This window comes from Sinohyriopsis cumingii, chromosome 4, assembly GCF_028554795.1.
Source record: "Sinohyriopsis cumingii isolate HCF-2022 chromosome 4, ASM2855479v2, whole genome shotgun sequence".
NCBI classification, from domain to species: Eukaryota; Metazoa; Mollusca; class Bivalvia; order Unionida; family Unionidae; genus Sinohyriopsis; species Sinohyriopsis cumingii.
In genome coordinates this window covers 124,672,824-124,696,268 of record NC_142964.1, presented here as the reverse complement: position 1 = coordinate 124,696,268, position 23,445 = coordinate 124,672,824, and positions in this window count along the sequence as shown.

The window sequence follows — 23,445 nt, the reverse complement described above, 5'->3', positions numbered from 1 at the left end:
GCTTTGACCGAGTATTGACACTTGACATAGTGGGTCGTTTGAGGACTGATGACAGCCACGGTGTTTTCAGGCATGAATCGTTGGCGGTACACTAAGGAACACGCTTTGGCAATGGTGCAAGCTTCTTTCAAAGGATCGACCCCTCCGTGTTCCATGAACAGTTCTCGAAATTTTCCACAGCAACGTCGTAAAATGTCCACGTCGGAACGACAATACTTTAACATTTCTTCCTGAAAGTCGAAGGGGTCCGAGGCGTGAGCTTGGTACCAAGCGTAGAAAGCTTCTCGTTGTTCGGTACGCATGTTGTCGGGGTCGTAATAGTGAGCCTCAGGTAAATGGGGTAGAACGGCGTGTTGATTGGCTTCCGTATTGAAAAAGTGTGGAAAGTACCCTTTAGCCATTTCTGTCATTCCAAACGTTTTAGGCATTCGACTCAAAGGCATGGCCAAATAGCTCATCGAATCTTTAAACTGCACTTGTCCCACTTGCATGAAAATGATTTTGGCTCCGTTCAAAGTCACTTTAGGACGTTCGGTGCCTTGTTCCGTATAGTATCTCAAAAGAAACTGTCCATCGTATCCGGAGAAATTGTGAGCCATCACCGTGGCATGACGATGACAATCTCCGTAACGTTCGATGTCCTCTTGGCTCCACGTCTTGTCGATGGGATCTAAGACCCATTGGGCAAAATCGGCTAACGTGTTCGGTCCTCGAAAGATTTTTTCACGCCCTCCGGGAATTTTGCTGCAGTGAGGGCAATGACTGAAGATAGGTTCTTGAATGCACTTCTCGCACGCTCGATGAGCCACGCAGAAATTAGGAATGTGAATGCCGGTCTCTTGCATGCATTCGAAATCGAAAAAGATGAAATTGCCTTTCTTCTTGTGACCGTCCTCTTTCTCTGGTGGGGGTTGGTATTTTTGCACGTAGCATTGGTGTTCCAAGTCCACGATGTGGTGACAAATGTGACATGTTTTCTTTCCTCGACATACGTGTGCCTTGGCCTTATTGGTAAGTATGCCTTGTCCACAGGTAGGGCACAATCTCAGGAGTTGACAAGCACATTTCTTCTGTGGACCTTGTGTTTTCAAATGTTGTTGGTAGCAGGCAGGGCTGACAAACGTGCGCAGACAAGTCGAACAAGGCACTGGTTCTTCGCTCAGACAGGGTGGAGAGGCCAAACATCCTGGGCATTTCCATCCACAATGCTTGTGTTGCTCTCGATTGTTATAACCATAATCACATTTCTCACAATAATAACCGTATCCCAGGAATGCAGTGATACTGGTAATGGTATCGAAATGGTCATCGTGATGATAGACATGAATGTATTTTCCGTCCTTAAAGTCTTTCCCTCGAAACAACAGAGGTCCACGCATTTCTTGAGGGTGCACTTTCAAGGTGTATCGTGGAGCTAGGACATCTTGCAATTTTTGCATCTCAGGAATGCCACAGGGTGTGTCTTTGGACAGACCAGCTTGTTGCAACAGGAGTTCTGCTTCGTTTCGTTGTTTGGCTCGGTCCGATTGTCGAATAGTTTTTCAGGCTCTTTTCCATTCTGTCGTGTCGTTCTTGTTGGCATAGGTTCGTCCCACCACAATAGCCCTGGCTAAACACATCTGGTCTTGAGGGTTGTGAATTCGGACGAGACTTGTTTTGGTGTTGCGAAGGTCGTCCACCAATAACATCTTTTTGCGTCCAGTCCCTTGAGGAGGAGAGACGTGGGCCATTTTCAGTGTGGCTTTACCATCGGTGATGTCAAACTGGTCATTAGATTGTTGTACGTGTTGAATCTTGTCCATGACTTTGGAAGGGGTTAGTTCTGCGGGTCTGCTAAACTCGATCCAAACAGGGGATTTCAAACCGTCGTGATCTATGGATAGTGTCAAGCGATCGTCTTCTTTGGGTTGACATTGTCGCTTGAGTGCGGTGAGCAAAGAATCCCACATCTCGGTGATAAACCCTTCTGCTTTCTCCAATGGTACGTCGGCCTTGAAATCTTTAAACTTCACCGTGTAGGTGTAAGCCGTGGTTCTAAATTTTCTAGAGGAGCGCTTTTCTGTCTCTCGAATGGAATAGTACTTTTCAGGGTTGACTAAGGGTGGTGAACTTGGTTTAGAGGGTTCGGATTCTGGTTCACTCATGTCCTCTTCAAAATCACTGGCATGAATTTGTGCCAAGATTTCAGCCCTGGTTCGAGGCGATAGATCACGTTTCTGCCTCTTACTTTCTTCTTCTTCTTTCTTCTCAAATGAATAGGATCGATTCATCTTGAGTGCAAAACGTCAAATGACTCAAGTTTAAACACCATAGACTAATTTATAGTCATGGCAGACCAACGTATATAAAAGGGTGTGTGTCTTGTCCTTTCACTATTCATTTCACTCTCAAGCCGAGCACAACGATGGAAGAGACTAACCAAATCGAACGTTTCGTCAGAGCTTTGCGAGGGGTCATTAGAAAATTCTCTTCAGACCAGCCCACGGACTACTCTCCTTCTTTTCGAGATAAAAGTCAAGATACTTGCTATATCTGTCAGAAGAAAGGGCATTGGTCTTCAGAGTGTCCAGACCGTCAAAAAAGAACAAAAACAGGGGCTAAAAAAGACAAAAGTCAAGATACCTGTTATTATTGTCAAGAAAAAGGACATTGGTCTCCTGATTGCCCAAAAAAGAAATAAGAGGAGTCAGAAGAAAAAAGGAATTCTTCAGAAGAAGAGAGGGATTCTTCGGAAGAAGAGAGGGATTTTTCAGAGGAAGAAAGCAGACAGGTGAAGAAAAAGAAACAGGAGAAGAAAAGAAGAAGGGAAGAAAGTGAGGAGGAAGAAGAGGAAAAGAGTGCGACGGTGAAGAAATTAAAAAAACAGAGAGACTAAATAAGGAGATAGAAGAAGTCAATGAACTTTTAATTAAAGTGTTGCGTTGTGAATTGTGAATTGGATTGTAAAAAATGGATAAAAGAATACATTAATGATATAAGGTAAGTGTCTTTGAGTTATGATTTTAAAATAAGAAGCTACACTCACGCACTCATACACAGACACGTACTATAATGGTAAAATGGGTGGGTTTTTTTTTTGTTTGAGTTATTGGCAAATTGAAATTGTATTTCTTTTCGAGAAATGTGGGTGGCCCTGAAAAGGGCCTTTTTTCTTTATGGTGTAGGAGTGAGTTTAACCAATCAACTTTAACTGCCTTAAGCCTTTGCCACGGCCAAGGCCTACTTCTGATGATTGGGTTGAAATCACTAAGGGTGGTACGATAGGCTTAGTCACAGGGTTGGCGTGTTTAGCTCGGGAAGGTCGTATTCTCTTCGGTCGTGATAAAGAAGTCTGATACATTTGTTTCAGACTTCTTAACTCCGCTAAAATGTCCAACAGTACCGTAGCCGTTTGATTTTCACCCTCTTGTTTCTTTGCTGCTACTTCTTCTTGCTGTTGTTGCTGTTGTTTTTTTCTTACCTCTTCTTGTTGCTGTTGCTGTTGCTGTAGGAGAAAAGCTTGTTCCGCTTCCTTTTGTCGTTGCATAAATTTCTCCAATTCTTCTTTCTGTCTCTGTCTAAAATTCTCCACTTGCGGTAATGAAGAAGGTAACGAAGGTTCCGGGACAAATTCTTGCGAGGTAAGAAAATCCACAAAATCCCAATGTACCTCTTCTGAAAGTAAGTCCGGGTTCCCTTGGGCAGTCTCCCCTGCTGGTGCACCCCAATGAATCGTTTTCTGAGTTTCCGTCATGTTGAATCACTGTTGCATAGATTGACTGCACACAAGCGCTAGCGAATCTATATAGACCACGTGACGTCACAAACTGCTCTCTTCGGATTGGATGCGAGCTGACTGAATTTTGTAACGCGTGTTCGGATTGGTAAATGAACTCAATCCGTTTCAATCCTACCTCTGCCTATAAATAAGCGCAGTTCACTACATTGATTCACCTGTTCTCGTCGCTTGAAGATGTGGACCACAGTTGAGTCATCCACCCTTGTGTCTTCCATGATGTTTAGGACGGACATGCCCATGTATGTCCGATCCAAGTGGACCGTTGTCCACAGGACAAACACCAGTCTGTGGATACGTAGGATCTACGTTGAAAGACAAGGATGCCTGAAAAGAGTGCTGATTTACGGACCAACAGTGAGACGCAGCCTAAGAAGAAGAAGAAGAAGACCAATGCGGTGCCCTTTATGTTAATGGATACATTAACATAAACCCAAAGGCCCTTTTCAGGGCCAGCCATATTTCTCGACAAGACATAGCCTTTCCATTGCCTACCCCTTTTTTTAAATTTAAATTTAAATTTAAATTTAAATTTAAAAAAAAAAATCCCATATTCAATTCCCCTTGTCCCTAGACAAACCCAAACTCTATTCCCCCATGTTAAATTCCCCCTTGTACGTAGAGTGACCCACGATTTTTCACCATGTTCAATTCCCCTTGAGGCTAGAGTGACCCAAGACTTTTTCCCCATGTTAAATTCCCCTTGAGGCTAGATTGTCCCACGATTTTTCTCCATGTTAAATTTCCATTGAGGCTAGATTGTCCCAGGGGGTCCTGTAATGATAATTCCCACTGAGGCTAGGGTATCCCCCCTAACTACTAAGGGACACTCTTTGACGAAGTGCCAAAAATTAACTAATAATCCGCCGATGAGCTGAAGCTCGCGAGGAGATCATGAAAAAATATCGCAAGAAATTCATCATAAGTGGTGCTGTCGTTTCAACCGTGGAAACAAATACTTTCCTACTCCAGTTCTGTTCCAAGCCCACCTCCAGCATACCATTCGGTCTTTCCAGATCAAGACTTGGCCGGACTAACAAACTATATTTTCCCTATCTTGCCATTTAAATAATCATATTTAAAAAAAAGATAAACGCAATGGATATGCAGCGCGGACTGTGGTGGATGGAGAATTTACTACCAGCATAAAATGTATAAAAAGATATAATGCAGTGCTGATTCGACAAGGGTTTACAGCTGAACCAAGACAAAACAAGAAGCTATTCGTTTATAAAAATATTAATATGCATGTAATCAAGGCAATAAGTACTAATTCGCCGGTATGAAAGTTAAGTTTAAGCTTAGAAACTGGTGCAGAAGTGAATGCGCTACCTTTCATTAAAGAAATCAGACTTGATGACCTTATTCAGAGTTTTGTCATTCTTTATGATGCACCACCTAACAACGCCATCTCCAAATGAAAGTTCGCATTTGCCTTAAATGAATACAAAAGATTGCCAAGTGACCGTATGATTTATGAACAAAGAGTTAATGACGACACCAACTAATGTAACAAAAACCCCGTTATGAGCTCACCTTAAGTGGGCTGGGAGCTACGGACGTCAACATATATTGTTTTCGCCCCCTGCAAAGCCGTACACCACCCCCACCCCCGGTTCCAGAAACTTTCTTTGTGTCACACGAAACATACAGGAACGAGCAAGCAGGAGAAACGGAGTTCGCATGCCCTACTCCCGAAATTGGTTTTCCTGCTATGGGGTGTCGCATGATGACATGTCATCATTATCGTCTTTGTGTGTGTGTGTCTGTGAGTGATTAGGATTATTGACGTAGTTTTAACAATTTTTCAGTCATATCGCTACGATGTCTGCAGTGTGGCAGTTTATAGTGATGCCTAGCACTGGGGCATCATGCAGCAGACACGTAGCATGATGTCCCACCCAGTCACATTATCCTGACACCAGGCCGACCAGTCCTAACACTAACCTCTTAATGCCGAGCGCCAAGCGAGGTAGCTGTTAGTACCATTTTTGTAAGTCTTTGGTATGACTCGGCCGGGGTTCGAATCCACGACCTCCCGCTTTCGAGGCGGTATCATCTTTGTCCACCCCTAGCATATACCATGTGCACTTGACACGTCCCTTGTAGTACCTACACGACAAGATTTCGTTCTAGCGAGTAGAACATCGTGTTAAGCAAAGATTTTATGCTTGATAACCTATAGTAATAGAGAAAAATATCATTCTTATATTGTCAGGGTATTAAATTGTTACCAAATTTGTAAATTATTTCTTAGTTTTGTGCACTTTCGTGTGATTAATGGAACCAATCTTTCTCAGAAAGACAGAAATAACACACATGGGCTAAATCTAATCTTTATCTTGGATTCAAAACATCTTAAGAATGCCGATAAGTTGGACACTTGTTTATACCTATGATTTTAACAGTACATATCATAACTAAGACAGTCAAAATTTAATTTAAAATCAATAGGAAAAAAGGTTAGAAAGGCTACCATCTTTATTTCTCAAATGATTTCTATGATTGATGCATACAAATTCTGGCTATCATACAAAAGTTACAAATGTGCCCATTCAAACGCATAGCTGTTTGACGAGATCGATTTTCTATTTTACCAATTCACTGGTAGAAAATTTGGTTACAAAAATATAAAGTGTCAAGTGAAACAGATTTTTTCTTTCTCATTCAGGCAGTTTCTTAAACATTTTGTCAAAAATAGATTTTGTACACTGCGAAATGGACAACTAAAATATTGCAGTTTAGATGTTAATTTTTTTCCCAATGAAACGACTGTTCTGTTTGTTGTTTTCTTGATAGTATTAGCCTACTAGTTTTTAGTATGCATTGACTAGTCTAGGCTTACCGAATGCTACTAGTTTTTAGTACGCAATGACTAGTCTAGGCTTACCGAATGCTACTAGTTTTTAGTACGCACTGACTAGTCTAGGCTTACCGAATGCTACTAGTTTTTAGTACGCATTGACTAGTCTAGGCTTACCGAATGCTACTAGTTTTTAGTACGCATTGACCAGTCTAGGCTTACCGAATGCTACTAGTTTTTGGTACGCATTGACTAGTCTAGGCTTACTGAATGCTACTAGTTTTTAGTACGCATTGACTAGTCTAGGCTTACCGAATGCTACTAGTTTTAGTTTTAGTCAGTCAATGTGTTATAAATCTGAATGCTTTTCAATCCTAGACTTAAATAACTAACAAACGTGACCTTGATAAAACATAATGGCAGAAAATCATATAATGACAATCTTTTTCTAAAAGCAGATTTGATTCTTCAGTCGTTGTTTATCTCTGTGTGTGTGTGTGTGTGTGTGTGTTTTAGGGCTTTTTATGTCAAATATTTCTATCATAGAGTTAGGACACACTGATCGACCGTTATTTACCTAAAGCACAGTCTTAGGTATGATTGTATATTTAATGACAAACCGACTGACGTTTATTTACCAGATATACAGTCCAGTCTGATTAAAATCATATCACCACGGTCCAGTCTGATTAAAATCATATCCACGGTCCAATCTGATTAAAATAATATCTCAGCTGTCTTAAGTGAAGGACAGTGGGGATCTGATTTAATCAGATTGATTGATTTAATCAGATTGATGCCCGGTCCTAAGCACGATTTTCCCTTTAGGACACACTGATCTTTATTTACTCGATACACGGTCCTAGGTGTGTTTCTATATTTAGGACACACTGGCTGACCTGTATTTACCCGGTACACAGTCCTAAGTTCTATATTAAACGTGTATATGGGTATTCCTATTCTATTTATAGACTGACAGGAAGGCTTATTTCGTACCATTGTAGCAACTTATATATATATATATATATATATATATATATATATATATATATATATATATATATATATATATATATATATATAAAATATACATGTACTTCCATTCTGAATTTGCGGTAGCGCAAGCAAATTTTGGAATTTTGGGTTGAAATAGCAAAACTTGAAGGACATTGTAAATGAAGAGATTTTTTGATGTCTTTCTTTTCTGAATTTCTTCACTGGAATGAGTTCTTTGCCTGTTTCTTTTGCTTGTCTTGCTTTAAACTTTCTTTGATAGATGGGTTCTTCTGTTTCTTCTACTTTTGATGCTTCATCCTCCGTTTCTTTTTTTTTCTTTTTTTCGCTTTCTTGGGACACTGTCGACCAATGTCCTTTATCTTTACATTGATAACAGTTATTTGTTATGTATGTCTTATCCATACTTTTTTATTGACTTTGCATGCTTTGAAGAGGCTGGGATTAAAATTTCTTTTATTAGTGTGCCTCACTTCAAAATCGTATCGTAATTCCAGAAGGACGTGCAGAGACATTACTTGGGTATCGTATATTTTCTGGTTTTGCTGAGTGAATTTATATTCTACCAAGGAAGAAACATTATGTGAGTAGGCGGTTTATCGGGACACTGTACATTGATAAAGGCCTGAAGACGGAAGGTATTTTGTGACAAGACTCTTCTCTCTAGACGTCATAACACTTGCCATGCCACGACTTTATGTCCTTAATGCAAGACAAGCAGAACCAACAGCTGACGAATCCTTTCTAGTGAATCAATTATCCGTCCCCCCAACAAAAAAAAATATAGACGAAGAAAAAACCAGCTTTTGCGATATGTTTTGAGATTTTGATGCGATTCAGTTTCATAAGAATTTGCAAGAAACGCGTGTCGGTGCTTTTTTGAGCTGAATAACACACACACACACACCCACACACACACACACACACACACACACACGCACGCACGCACGCACACACACACACTGTTTATAATGAAGGGATTCGGGTTTTATATAATATAGCAATAATCTGAGTAGTATATCTTTTCCAAGAGATCTAGATGGTCTCTGGAAATTGTTTTTATTTACTCTTAATTTGCACTATTTGTTTGTTTGTATTATTGTTATTTATTTTATTTTCTTGATATCCTGTGGAATATGTCAAGTTGTATTCTGTAGCTGATCTTGTCGAAGATCACGTTCATTGGGTACCTGACCAAAATCATTGATTTTTTCATTCGGTAAATAATTAATACGTATCTAATATTTTCACTGTGAACATGGGTTTAATGTTATGATCGTTATTAATTGTAGTAAACACATTTATCTTAGTCTGAGTCAGGATATTGTAGTTACTATGTTCTTTATTATAATTTTAGTGGCATGCCTTCTAATGATAACTAAGATTTTATCTTGTAAACATTTGGAACCTTCTAGAATGAAATTTTCCATTAGGTAGTATCCTTTTTTATATTGAGAATGTTAGTTGTGACCTTGGTAAACTAGAGAAGTATAATATCTCAAATACTGGAAAAATTACTTATTCGTGCTGTATGATCTGGGCAGAATAAGTTGTATTATTGTTGTGTCCAGTATTTCATTTGGGATGGAATTTATTTGTTAAGATTTTTTTTTAATTCACTTGATTTTTCCCTTGAAATGCATAATGCTTAAAAATTACATTGCCGGAAATAGAGGCTTGGATTTGTAGTGTATTTTCAAATAAGCATATATTCTTGCATTATATCATGGTGATTCAACAAAGGACTGATGGTACACCACTACGACTCGAGTCACCATGGATTGGATTTATTTTAGAATACCATTAAAGTTTGTTCGGAACATTAATCATTAGGACATGTGTTCGAAATTCAATAATTATTTAGGATTTACTTCGCCATACCATAAGTTCCTTTAACTATTTGCACTTTGTGTTATAGGGAAAAAAATATTTGTTAAATTGACAAAACTTGATGGTTTTCGCTCTTTTCTTTAACTTAGTTTAAGACCATAGAGTTGTACTTAAAAAGGATATTGGGTTTTGGAAAGTGAAAAAAATATCGAGTTGACATCAGCTGTGACTGATTTAAACCTTGTTTCTACGTTCAAGTAGATGTAGTGATAGTGCCGTTTCTACCCATCTATCGATCGATCGATCGAGAGAGAGAGCTAACATGAGCGTCTCTCTCGAATACACGCACATGTCGGGCGTCTGATTACCATGGGCGCCATCACATAGGGTCAAGGACTTGCCCAAACCGCACCCCTGATTTCACCTCTAAACATGTTTTGGTCTTCATCCATTAAACTTAATAACAAATCACAAATTGCTTGCCCTCCCCCCCCCCCAAAAAAAAATAATCTGTGGGCGCCCGTGGTAATAGGTTAACAAGGATTTTTGATTTTTTTTTACAAAATCGTCAAGGAATCGCTAATTTTGTAATTTATGTGCGATGTAGATGCACAAGTGATTAAATACGAAAAGAATAATCAAATTTGGTGACGTCATCAAAATGTACCCATTAACACATTAACCCCTGGAGGTTTTTGTTGTTGTCGCCAGAAATTCGAGTAGGAAACACATTTTGAAAGCTATTTCTGAACGCATCCTAATACATCAACTTCCAGGTGATCTTCCAATAACAAAATGCCTAGTTGTCTTAGAAACGTCGGTCTGCATTGGCTATTTGGCTCGCGCATGAACAAACGGGTAAATGTTGGTTTTTTTGTTGTTGTTTTTTTTTTAGTTTTTTTTATTTGCTTAACGGACGCATCATTTTCGTATCGAGATCACTCTTTATGCCCATCTTATCCTACTTTTTGCAAAGGTTCATCTGTCTGGTTGAAGTTCATACCGGTCTGCCTTAGATCTGAGACCAAAAAGTATAAAATCCAGGCACAAAATCGGATTCCTACCACAGGCAAATTTTGGGTGGAAAAAATCGGGTCCAAAAAAATGAGTTTTTTTCCTCTGTATTTTGTGCTGCAACTAGAAATTCCAGATTATCTGGTATCATTGTAGAGCTACATCTGTCTACCTTTTCATAATACCACCCACTTTAGTGTATCACACGTGACTTTGAGGCTACAGAGCTCGGCAGTAGGCTACTACCTTCTGCCACTTAAACTCGTCACCAGGGGTTAATGTGTTAAAAGTCTGTTTATCCATCCATTGACCTGTTACACAGCTACAATGTTACCTAGCCATTTACCTACGTACATCCCGCCAGCCCTATGATAATCCGCCATCTTCCTTTGTTTGGTGATGTTTCAGTTAGTGGGAGTGGTATAGGTTGACGACGTAGCGATAAGGGTGCCTCCCATGTTAAACAGGATAAACATTTATAGTAACTGACGTAAATTTAACATAAGAGATTTTGTGGTCGAAAGTTTATAGTGATTGATGGGAATTTGACACTGAGGGTAAACTGTAACATGATTAGAAGCTGTTGACAGACAATGGGTAAAATGTTTGTAGGCCGAAACGCGTAATTTGACAAGGGCAAGGATTATAGGCCCAAACAGGAATTTAACATAGATTATTAAATTATTTATTTACTACCCAACACGTACTTTTTGATATACTATCCAGCACAGTACTTTTTATGATTTCCAACATACACGTTTTGATATAACATCCCAGTCTATGCTCTTAAAATAAGAAACAGAAAAAAGTGAAGACAACAAGGTTTGTAAAAATGTAACAACTAATTTATTTCCCTAGAATACAAAGTGAAAAATAAGGAAAAAGAACTTACTGTATTGCGAATTAAATCCAAATTGTAATCCAAGAATTAAAACACAAGTCCTATCTATGAAAAGTTCTAAGTGAATCTCAATTCAAATCCCGATGAAATTCAAGATGGAAGGCGATGACGTCTGTAATAACCTTCGAAGTGCAGATGTGTCAACAGTCTCTTGTTGAATCACAGAAAACATTATTCCAGTTTTGAATTCAGTATAAATTCCAATCAACGTCTTTGTCAAAGAATTTTGTCAGAGCACTTTTGTATTTCCATGGAAAACAATCACTTGAATTCAATAATTTGAAGAAGAATAAAATTCAGCCCAAGCTGGTCACAACATAATACAAATTAACGTGTCAAAATGCTTTCAGCCCGACTGACTAGCTTTTATCAAAACATCAGTTATGTGACTAAGACACCAAACAGATTCTCGTATGAGGGGCAAAAGTTCAGTCTTCTGGAAAAAATAGATGTTTGTAACCGATTGGCACATGATACACATCACATAGTCCAGGTATGACATTGACTCAACTTAATGATTCTTTATCTGAGAAAGATAAAAACGATGTTTACCCAAACTGTTTTTGGAACAAGATGAGAAACTAGATACAATGTTTCTATTATTAATTGTTTATATCAATGAAATAACAAAAATTAAAACAATTAATCAGGTCAAACAGAACTGAACTCAATTGTGGACAATGTTAAATCCAGTAAACAACGTTACATTACAATATCTTGTAATGGAATATAAAAACAATTAAAACTAACAAACAAACAATTAAATTAAATATACATAACACGTATAATATCATACAGGGTAGACGGCCGTATTGCTGAAAATGCTGATGAGATGTTTTCATGGCTGCCTTTGTAAAAGATCGTCTTATATCTTGGATCGGAATCCAGAGGTAATGGTGAAGGTTTTCACTTTTATTCGTCGTTAATAATACCTGTCTGTCGTTGTGTTCAGCATGTGACTAATGTCATTTCCCACTTTAGGTAAGACTTACACACTCTGCACATAACGCCTTGCTTCTCCGATGCTCGTTTTGTATTTGTTACCATTAGCCATCATATGAAACATCGTACTACTTCGAATTAGTCTCCTGAGTATTTCCTGTCTAATTTACTAATGCTCTCCCATGATCGTTTCCTTTCTGTGGTCTGAAACGATGTTCCTGGCACATCTTGTTTTGTGAGGTGTCAATTTGGACGATACTGCGCGTGGTACTGCGAAATTGGTCCACCAATAACACTTTGCGTGGTCCGCTACCTCAAAGATGTGATACATAAGTCAAGCGAAGAGTGGCTTTTATAAGTGATGCAAAAGTCTGATTTTACTAAGTTTTACACACCTCGAGAGATATATATATATATATATATATATATATATATATATATATATATATATATATATATATATATATATATATATATGTATATATATTAAGAGAGAGAGAGAGAGCATCTTACCCTAAGAGTATATAATTCATTCAGCTTTCAGACTGCAAAGAAGAAAAAGATCGTCATCCGAAAGTATACTTCAGATATGACTGCATACTACTCCTTTCGAGATAAAAGTCAAAATACCTGCTATATCTGTAAAAAGAAAGGACATTGGTCTATAGAATGTCCACAACGTGAAGCAGTGGAAAGATATCAGTAAGGAAGGACATGGATACCTGATATCATTGACATGGAAAAGAACACGTACCAGCCATGAAATGCAAGAATCAAGAACAACTGAAGACAACAAAGAAGAACTTTTGCGAGTGACGAAATTGACGTAAATAGAAATAATGTGAAAGAAGGAAAGAAGAAGAAAACAGACATTGTGATGTGTTACGAAATTTTGCTTCTGATTCAAAGGAAAATATATCAAATAAAATGTAAATGTATCTTTTTCTTGATTTATAAAAGATAATATGGATAAACTAGTTAATTACACACACATACACCCGCAGCATTAAAATCATAGAGAAAAGGATTTATGATTTACAATAACCGAGTAGTATCCATGTTCTGTGTTGTTGACAACTAAATCTTAAAATTTCCTTGACCTCTTTCCTTTTCTGTAAGATAGTGCGTGTTCGAAGGTAAGTGGATAATAATGTGTCTATGAACACTTGCTACTCTTCATTTTGTATGATTGTGCATGTGTGTCTATTTCATCATGCCTCTTCTTTTACATCCTACCCCCTCTTGTGTGATAGTATATTTATGTTTGTGTGAAAATATATCTATAAAAACTTCCTACTCCTTTTTCGTTGGGTGGTAGAGTGGTGTTCGGATAGAAAACAAAAACTGGGTGGTGGATCGTATATATGTTGTGTTTGGTTTTAGATAGAACTATAAAACACTGAATTTTTCCTTGTACCTATAAACTGTTTACCCTTTTTCCCTTCACCATTTAAACATTACATTTTTTCTTGTTCCTATAACACGCTGTCCACATAAACACTCTTTATCTCTATCATACCATTCCATTGTTAAACCTATGGATATAGTTAAATTAGGATTTCCCCTTTTCCTTATACAGACCCCTTCATTTTAATCAGCGGCGTAATATTAATTTCCATATGTCACCTAATAATTTTTATGTAACTAATTTCTTGTTTTAAGTTAGAGAAGGTTTTTCTTATTATTATAGATAAGCATGTTTAGTTTTTAGAGATTGTGCTGTTTAGTTTTGTACTGATTTTACAAATAAAAATTATAAACATGCTTTCACATTTCGCTCTATCGGTCTTAGTAATGTCTTCTTACTTGTCTGCATACCGAATCGGAGAGATGTTTTCCAACATATCATTGGTTTTCCCATATAAAGCGATGCATTCACCAGTCTTCAGACAATCTCGGCCAGCTACGCAAGAAGTAACACGGATTAACATATACAGTCAGCCAGTCAGCGATGATGGCACTAATACCAGAACAGGCAATGAACGCAGTCCTGGTCCTTGGTCTAAGACTTGCAACTGGCTGGAGCCTTATGGCACAAGTAAAGAGAACTACGTTGTTATTAATATGGGAAGTTAGCGACTCAAATTGTAGACAAAACGCCGCAGGAAGAAGAAAAAGAGGACCAGTGAAATAATGGAGAACACCAACATCCCAGAGTCAACAGATACATACAATATTAATACAACTTCTCCAACTGGAAAAAAAATGCTCCTATACATACGTCACCAGTTACGCAGACCAGCATGGTTATGTGAGACAAATCTCCTTCGAAATACGAAGAGATGTAGGATGTATCTTAGCTACAGGAGCAGGAAGGAACACTTGAGGAAAAAAAAAAAAAAAAAACAGGAGGAGTTACCATCAATACCCCCTAGACATTCTTCATTGATAATAACGTTTGAAGAAGATCTTGTTGTTGTAGGGTTTCACGCCATTTTCAGCACACAATAGGCTATACATGGCGGCCAGTATTAATGGTGGAGGAAGAACCCGGGAAAACCCCGGTAAGAACCACAGACCCACAAGAAGCTACTGGCAAGCTTTGTCACATACCCACATTAACCGAATCCGAGACTCAAACCCACGCAGACAGAGGTGAGATGGCAGTGATCTGTAAAGGAGAGCGCTTTAGACCACTCGCCCACTCAGGGCCTCTGAAGAAGATCTTAAACAACCATTAACACTGTAGTGCCATCAAGAACAAAAACAAAGACAATACCATCAACAGTGATAACAACACAAAATAAAGAAACGGCGGGAATTAAGCAGAAAATCCGCAACAACACCTTCAACTACAACTACATCAGAAGCATGGACGACAGCTTCCATGCTGTTGGAAAAAAATAAACAACTAGGACATCTGCAACCTGTAATAGAAGTAATGGAACAATATAAGGAGAGCCTAGAAAAGATACCCCAACCCAGAGACATATCTTGAGCTGAAACCAGGGCAAATTCATCTTTTTCTCCTAGCGAAAATGAAACTCAACTACTGTAGGAAGAGGAAAAAATAGAGGAAGATGAGTTGGATCCCGACAGACAGCGGTTCTTGAATTTTGGATTAAAAACTGCGCTTGAGGATATTAAACAAGCAAATCATTTCGTCAGCGCAGTGAAATATCTGAGATGGAGGTCGCTAAAAACCCGAAAGCCAAGGTCACAACAATGTCAGTTTGGGGTCAGGATCCTCAACCGTTATTACCAAGATGCCTATGAAAACCACCCCCTATTAAGCTTGGTCGAGGCAGCCGAGCAACTGACTAAGTTGTTTGAGTTATATGCATTTCCACTCAGCAGTATTAAGGAAAAGTAAAACAGAGTGCGGCGGAAAGCAAAGAAGAAGAGGACCGCCGCAGAACATTCTGACTGCCCACATGAAACAGACCTTTTAATGGTTCTTTTCAGGTGCTTTCTTATTATAGGGGTTCCATTTTGGCTTGGAAACACGTTTCGATCAAACCAGAATGCAAAATTTATCCTTTTCTCACAATTCAAAATTGAATCTAAATTGCACAGTATTGACTAAACAAATCAAGAGTGGCTTAGACAACTTAGATTAGTATCATAATTAAGACTTCTAAGTAAATTTTGTACACGAACGTTTTTACAGGTAGGAAATAGGTAAATTTATAACTATAGTGGATTAGCCTAATTGCACAGGTCGTACACATCATTGGCAGTAATGATTGCCTATTAGGATACCAGGGCTAGATTTTCCATGAGTACGACTTTGGCGTTTAGCGTTACGGTCAGAGCCTGGAGTCTCCTGTCGAGTCCCTTCCAAAGCTCGGGCTACCAAAGACGAGTGTATGGGCCGATTCCCACTCGTCTATATTCCCAAATGCCCAGACGAGCGTGTACGCACGGAACCGGAGTGGTGCTTTCTGTGGGGTATTAATCCCTACCAAGCGTCTTAACTTTATTACGATGAGAATGTGTGCTTCTATTCCCACTCATCGAATGTCCCATGGTGCTTAATTGTTCCGCGCTTATTAAATATCCCGATTATTTGGGAATAAATCAAACGCACATGCCCTGTGGGAGAAAGCGTCTTTCACTCAAGATACGTAAGTATGTATGTCTTCGGGGCACTCAGTCAGCAGCGAGCACAGAAAGCAATAGCACATGATCAGAAGACGTGAAGGTAGTGGTCGAAATGATTCCCACTCTCACCCTGAGCGCACTGAAGGACCTTGGTATTCTCATCGGTTTGGAGCTTGAGAGCAATGAACGGGAAAACCCGTAAAGGTCAACCCTTCTGATTTGTCAAAAACCTACTACAAGAGAGATAAGAAGTCTGGGACAGGGGGGAACACCCATGAATCGGCAGATGGAGCGATCATTTTTGCAGACCCAATAGACATCGAGTGACCCTACCAAGAAACTCTAGTGAATTATACATCCACCAGCACCTACAAGCTCTACACCACCACATCTAATACCATCGGTGAGTACAACTCTACGGGGGCCAGACAAGGGAGAGAGGAAACATAAAAAAGCCAGAAAAAAAGAGACGTAAACACAACAACTGGAGAAATAAAAATAAAAAAAGACATCCTACTCTTACAGCAGCGGCATTACCAGCAATAACAGCAACAGCAACTACCAAGACTACTAAACCTGGGAACAAAGCCAAGGAAATGCCATACCAACAACCAGAAAAGAATGTGGAGAAGAAACTACAGCAGCCTACCCCAACTGCTAAAAAGAGGGAATTACTGGCCGAGCACGTTTGTTCCCAAACTCAGTAGTTGGGGATGGGATTCTTCATGGAAAACAGATTGGCAGCCCAGCAACTTACGAAGGATTTAAGGACCGTTATGGAGGCTGCCCTGGAACAGAGGAGAGAGGGCCAGCTAAAAAAAAAAACAATTCATTCACACTTGGGGGAGGGGGATATTAGCTCACTTGTTGAGCAATATTGACAATGTCCAGTTTCCCTAGCGAGGACTTTAGTACATGTGCACTGTGCACACCAAATTCTAAACTAACACGGTGTAGGAAAACTTTCAAATGATTAGCGAGATCCTAATTACAATTTTGGCTTGAACACCAGTTTTGATAACAACTGATTTAGTATTCAAATATGACCCATTTGTCCACTGTTCAAAAATAGTACTTCAACGTTATCCAGACAAGACCGCAACAATTTAATGATTCACTCAGACCTGGTATTTTGCATTGTTATTTTGGAAAAAGAACTTACACTATTTAGATTAAATTCCAAAATAATACTGTGTCGGAAATGTATTACTGGTTAGCTCGATCCTAATTACAATATGTGATTTACACACAATTGGTTCTAGGGAACAGTCCGAATGAAATAACTGGGCAGAATTTGACTGAAAGTGCATCTATAGCGTATCACAAAAGTTCCTTTCATGTTTGGGGTCTTGCACATACATGATTCCAGCTTGTGTACCACACACACACACACACACACACACACACGAGCAAACCCGTATCTGCATGCTGGACTGGGTGTCATCGGAAGATTGTGATTGCCTCACGCGTCACAACTGATTTCGAAACATGCAGTTCATGTACTGAAGGCGTCGAATGTAGTCACTCCTTTCGCACACGTCGATATAAATCGGCGAGGAATAGTGTGCTTTACATAAGCAGCAGAGAGGGCGAACAGACCATAGAATTCCGACAAACAAATAAAACAAAAAAAAAAAACAAAAAAAAAAAAAAAACGCAGAAAGGTCCAGATTTTCACAAATAAACGTTTCCTCGAGATGATTTTATTTTTTGTTGAAACCAACCCCATCAATAAAACCCTATCGAAAAGGTGGCTGAAAAATAAAGTACTCTACGTGTTTATTTATTTTTTTTTTGTTTAATTACTGGACGACCAACATTGGTAGGTGCCCTCTCTGCTGCTATTAATTAAAAGATTGTTATATTAAAAATAATGGTACATCCAGAATCTCATACTGCAAGAACAGCACGAGAACGATTAGAAGCAATTAAAAAATTTCTTCCCGTACGAGATTCATTTAGAAAACATCTACAAGCGCAACAAGAAGCACAAGTTGAGTACGAAGAAGACACTAAAAAACTGTTTAAGCCGATCACTACAGCTACTGAACAAGTTACAACAGTCATCAAAGAGGATCTTCTTCCGGTATCAAAACAAACAGCAGAACAAACCGAAAAAATAGCAAGAAGAACTAAACAAACAAAGAAGATTTTACGAGATCTTCCACCTGGCATAGCCAGGGAAATAGCTGCGGCTCAACCTCCACCTGCTGGTGAAGAAATACTTGAAGAAATTGGAAAACTTCGTGCTGAAGTCTCCGACGTGCAAAAAAAGCGTGCACATGAACCCGAACCAGTAGAAGTAAACGCAGATTTGATTGTAAAATTTAGTGAAGGATTTGTTGAAGAAATTAGAAATACTAAAGAAGAACAATTACCCGAGGTAATATTAAATAGTATATTTAATAAATCTAGTATTTTAAAACCCCATCATGAAAAAATAAATGATGCTAAACTTATTAAATATATATATATATATATATCGCGTATATTACAACAAAAGACAGGCTAAAGGTAAAAAATATGAAATTATTAAAGAAGAAGTGGAAAAACTTAGAGAGGGACTGAAACAACGAGGACAACTCTCCCATCATCAACTTCCTCCACCTCTGCAACAAATAGAACAACAACAATCTTCTTCATCGCTGTCAAAAATTAAAAAGCTATTTAGATCGACACCATCTAAGAAATCAGACGAAGAAGCTACTGGCAGTGGTCTGGGAGATAACTTTGTTTGTCCTGATAATATCATTAATGATGTGTCACGGTTAGAGGTTCTTATAGGAGGAAAACATGCCGGAAATAATTCACCAGAAATAATTAATGAAGCATCTGATATTTGTCGGCGATTATTTCAGGGTGGTATCATGGATATCGGCGTTTACCGAGAACTTATCGATGAACTTGCTGATGACTAGTTGTTAGATAAATGGTAAATAAAAATAAGATGATCATACATAATAATCATCGTAAACCCATGCAGGTCAGAGCGGTGAACTCACGATTACCAATCTACAGAACTACTTACGGAGGTGGACTTGGTGATGTTGTGCGGGGATTATTCACAAGGATAGCTCCAAAAGCAATACCAGTTGCAAAACAATTATCGATGAAAGCTATTGATATTGTTCGTGATAAAGCTCCTGGAGCAATTGTCAATGTTGCTGGTAAGGCATTCTCGGCGATCAAAGAAAGAATAGCACGATTATTGCGACGAAAACAACAATCACCGGTGAAACTGGCAAGTACTGAGGTGATGCCCGCAGATGTAAGTAAAATAATAAATCAGGCTGCAAATCAAAAACTAGCGGCAATATCTGAAGAAGCAGAAAAAAATATAACAGCAAATTTAATAGCAGGAAGCGGTCTTCGTCGACGATGATCATCATTTGAAAAATGGTAACTATAATAAAAATGTTCAGGCGCGAATCAGACCCAGCATTTGATATGGAGGCACCTGTCCTCAAGTACGAATCTATACGTGATTATCAGTTTTATTCTTATGACGCAAGACAACCAAATCAACGGGGGAGAATCGAATTACAGGTTCATGATACAAGTAGATATTTCTTGCCGGCGGAGGCGTTTATTGAAGTAGAAGGTAGACTTGTAACGAATGTTGTAGCTAATACGCCATATGGTGCCAATTTGCGTGTTGGTTTTGTCAACAACGGGATTATGGCGTTGTTTGATAGCGCCACATACATGATTGACGGACAAAATATTGAATCAATTCAGAAGGATGTTGATGTTGCCACAACAGTAATTGGTCTAGTGAGATATTCTGACGACTTTACAAGATCGGCTGGTCCAACAATGATGTTTGCTAAGGATATTACCAACAACGCTGATCATGTTCAGTATACTAAATTACTGGCACCACAAAATACTGCAGTTAATCCACAACCAGTTGATTTTGAGCACGCAGACAGACCAGGCGCTGATTTTGATATTTTAAAAAATGTTAATGCGACTTACAACCTAGGATTCGCAACGCGCCGAGCAGCGCTGTCGGGAGATAGTAGAAATTTTTCGTGTGCAATTCCATTATCTCACATCTTTGGTTTTTGCAGAAATGTTAGAAAGATCATCTTTGGAGCTAAACACACAATTGTGCTCGTAAGAAAAAGTGATGATAATGATGCAATCTGGCGAGGTGCTGGTGTTGCTGATGGTAAAGTAAATATATCAAAACTTTCACTGTGGATGCCAGTAATGACTCCATCTATTACTGAGGAACAAAAATTACTTTCTTTTATGGATCAAGGCGGTAAATCATTGCTATCATGGTTAACAGTAACCACAGATGCTATTCAAAGTAATGTTAATGGTTTATTCACATGGCATATAGCATCACAACAGGGTGTTTCTTCACCACGACATATTTTTATTGCGCTGCAAAATAATGACCGGACGAATAATCAAGAACATTCACATATGATATTTGACAATCTTGGAGTTAATGAAGTTTTCTTACGGATAAATGGACATCAAGAACCAGCCGAGGATATATTGTTAAATTTTGATCAAAATCATGTAGCGCGCGCATATCATCGTTTAATGTCATTCATGGGACGTGATCAAAATATAGATACTGGTTTGCAAATATCACAATTAGATTTTACAGGTCTATATCCGATTTATTATTTTTCACTAGAACATCTTGATTTATCCAAACAATCTGTCGTTGATATACACTTTCGAGCTCGTGTTACTAACCCACCAGCACCTGGTGCCTTCTACAGAGCAATCGCGGTCGTACTTAGCGATAAAGCCATGTTACTTGAAGGTGATAGTGGTCGAATGAGGGTCGTTGATGCACCGGTGGAAAATCTTTAATCGCGTTATTTAGAAAAATATATTTTATATAAAAATGTCGTATGGTCATGTTAATGTTACTCTGACTCCTGGTCAGGTAAAAAAGCTTCAATCAAAAACCGCCAACAAATGCGGAACTAAAATATCACTAAAACGAGATCAAATTGGTGGTGGTCCAAACAAATTATCGTTGACAAATAATCAGATTAAACATTTCAATAAAGCCCTGGAATCAAAAACTGGAGTTCAATTTCATCTTTCCCCGAACGCCATCAAAGACATGGTTAAAACGGGTGGTATATTTCCACTTCTTGCGGCTATACCAGCGTTAATAGCTGCTGCTGCTCCAGCCGTAGCAAAAGCAGCCGCGTTAGGTGCTGTTGGAACAGCTGCTGGAATGGCTCTAAAGAAAGTAACTGGAAGTGGATACAAAAAAAAAGGACGGGGTCTAAGATTACCCGGATCTCGTTGGGGGAGAGGTCTGAGGCTTCCACGTTAGATACTCCATCATCAAATTTTGATTTACTTGATGCTGCTAAAAAATTAAAAATAAAAGCCTTTAGAGGTGTTTTCATGCGAGATCAATTACCAAAACAACCAAACAAACTCGAAACAGGTATTATTAATCTCGATGAACGTTCTGGACCCGGTACTTTTTGGGTATCATACGCGGTTGATCCACGTGGAATCGTTTATTTTGATTCGTACGGGTTAGCTCCACCTGCTGAATTTATCAAGTATGTCGCACCACTTCACGCAAGAACCTCTGGTTCCAGAGTTTGGTATTCAACGTTACCCACACAAACAATGACAGATCCGCCAATATGCGGCCGTGAGGTAATTAATGTACTCGACGCTATATCAAAATCATCCAAACCACCACATAAAGTCGTGCATGATTATACAAGCAACCGATTCGTTTCGCGTAAAGCGTTTTAAACAACAGGTCTTATTATAATGGTTGATATTTACGGAAGATCTTCTTCACGTGTTAAGAGAACATCCGGCGACGTTGATCTGTCGAAGTACGCGACTAAAGATGACCTCGCTGATATTATGAACCTGGCTGGAGTTGACCCAGATGAGGTTGTTATTTTTCAAGATCGATATGGTAAACTAAAAACAAGCAATATTAAATGGAATGATATAGTTCGACGAGTACTCGGTGCAGTTGCAGATAACATTCCTGTGTTTACTGACGGTGGTAGAATCAAAGATTCAAGTATATCGTTTAAAACAGTTAGAGATGAAATTACAAGAAGCGTTGCTAATCGTGTGAGAAAGACCGGCGACACAATGACGGGTGAACTCAGCATGAATGGAAATAAAATAGTGGTTTTAGGAGATCCAACATCCAGTGAAGATGCTGCAACGAAAAAGTATGTTGACGTTAGCTATGGTACCGTAGATAATAAATTATCCACGTTACGGGCCGAGTATGACGTTCACGTGGGCGCTTTTGGAAGATTTCGAAGAAATTTTCAAAAAACCGACGAATCTATAGATAAATTCTTCGGCACTCCGCACGCCATTGACATGAAACTCGTTGATATCAAAACTAACATTGACACGATCAAACAAACACAACAAAACATCGTAGCGGGTATTCCTGAGATCGTTAACAAAACCGGTCTGATTAAAATTCCAACCGGAATAACTCCCGGACATATCACAAACATCGTGTACACGGTATCATCGGGATTTGCAACATGGTCGCAGCAAAATAATACTATCAAATATACCGCAACGGTCACTGGTGTGTACAGGCTGTCCGTGTTCAGTGCTGCACGATTTGAGATCTTCACAACGTTTCCATGGCGTCATTCCACCGACAGGTTTTCCGGGGTTGTATCTATTATATTAAATAGCGGAACCGAAGAAATATTTATTCTGGAAGCAACTGATAAGAAATTAACCGCAACATCTTACTGGTGGTGTTTGGAATTTGTAGCTGAAACACCTCAATTAGTTACTGCATAAAAATATATGGACGGTGTACAATACAGGTACAATCAAGCGCGTGAATGGCAGGCGGCGCTAAAAGATCAAGTCGAACAATATACAGTAAAAGAAAAAAAATATCGACGACGATTAGTTATCGTTGATGTAATTGTTTATTCAGTATCCGCTGTTGTTGCTGGAGCGGGTGTTATATTATCAGCGGTGACAATGATGGCACCAGTAGCTGTAACTATTTGTATTTCAGCGGCAACAACGATTGCATGTGTGCTCAATATCATCGCAAAATAAATATGTACTTGCACGAACGAAAAATTATCCGATTGCACACAGCGACGGTAGCAT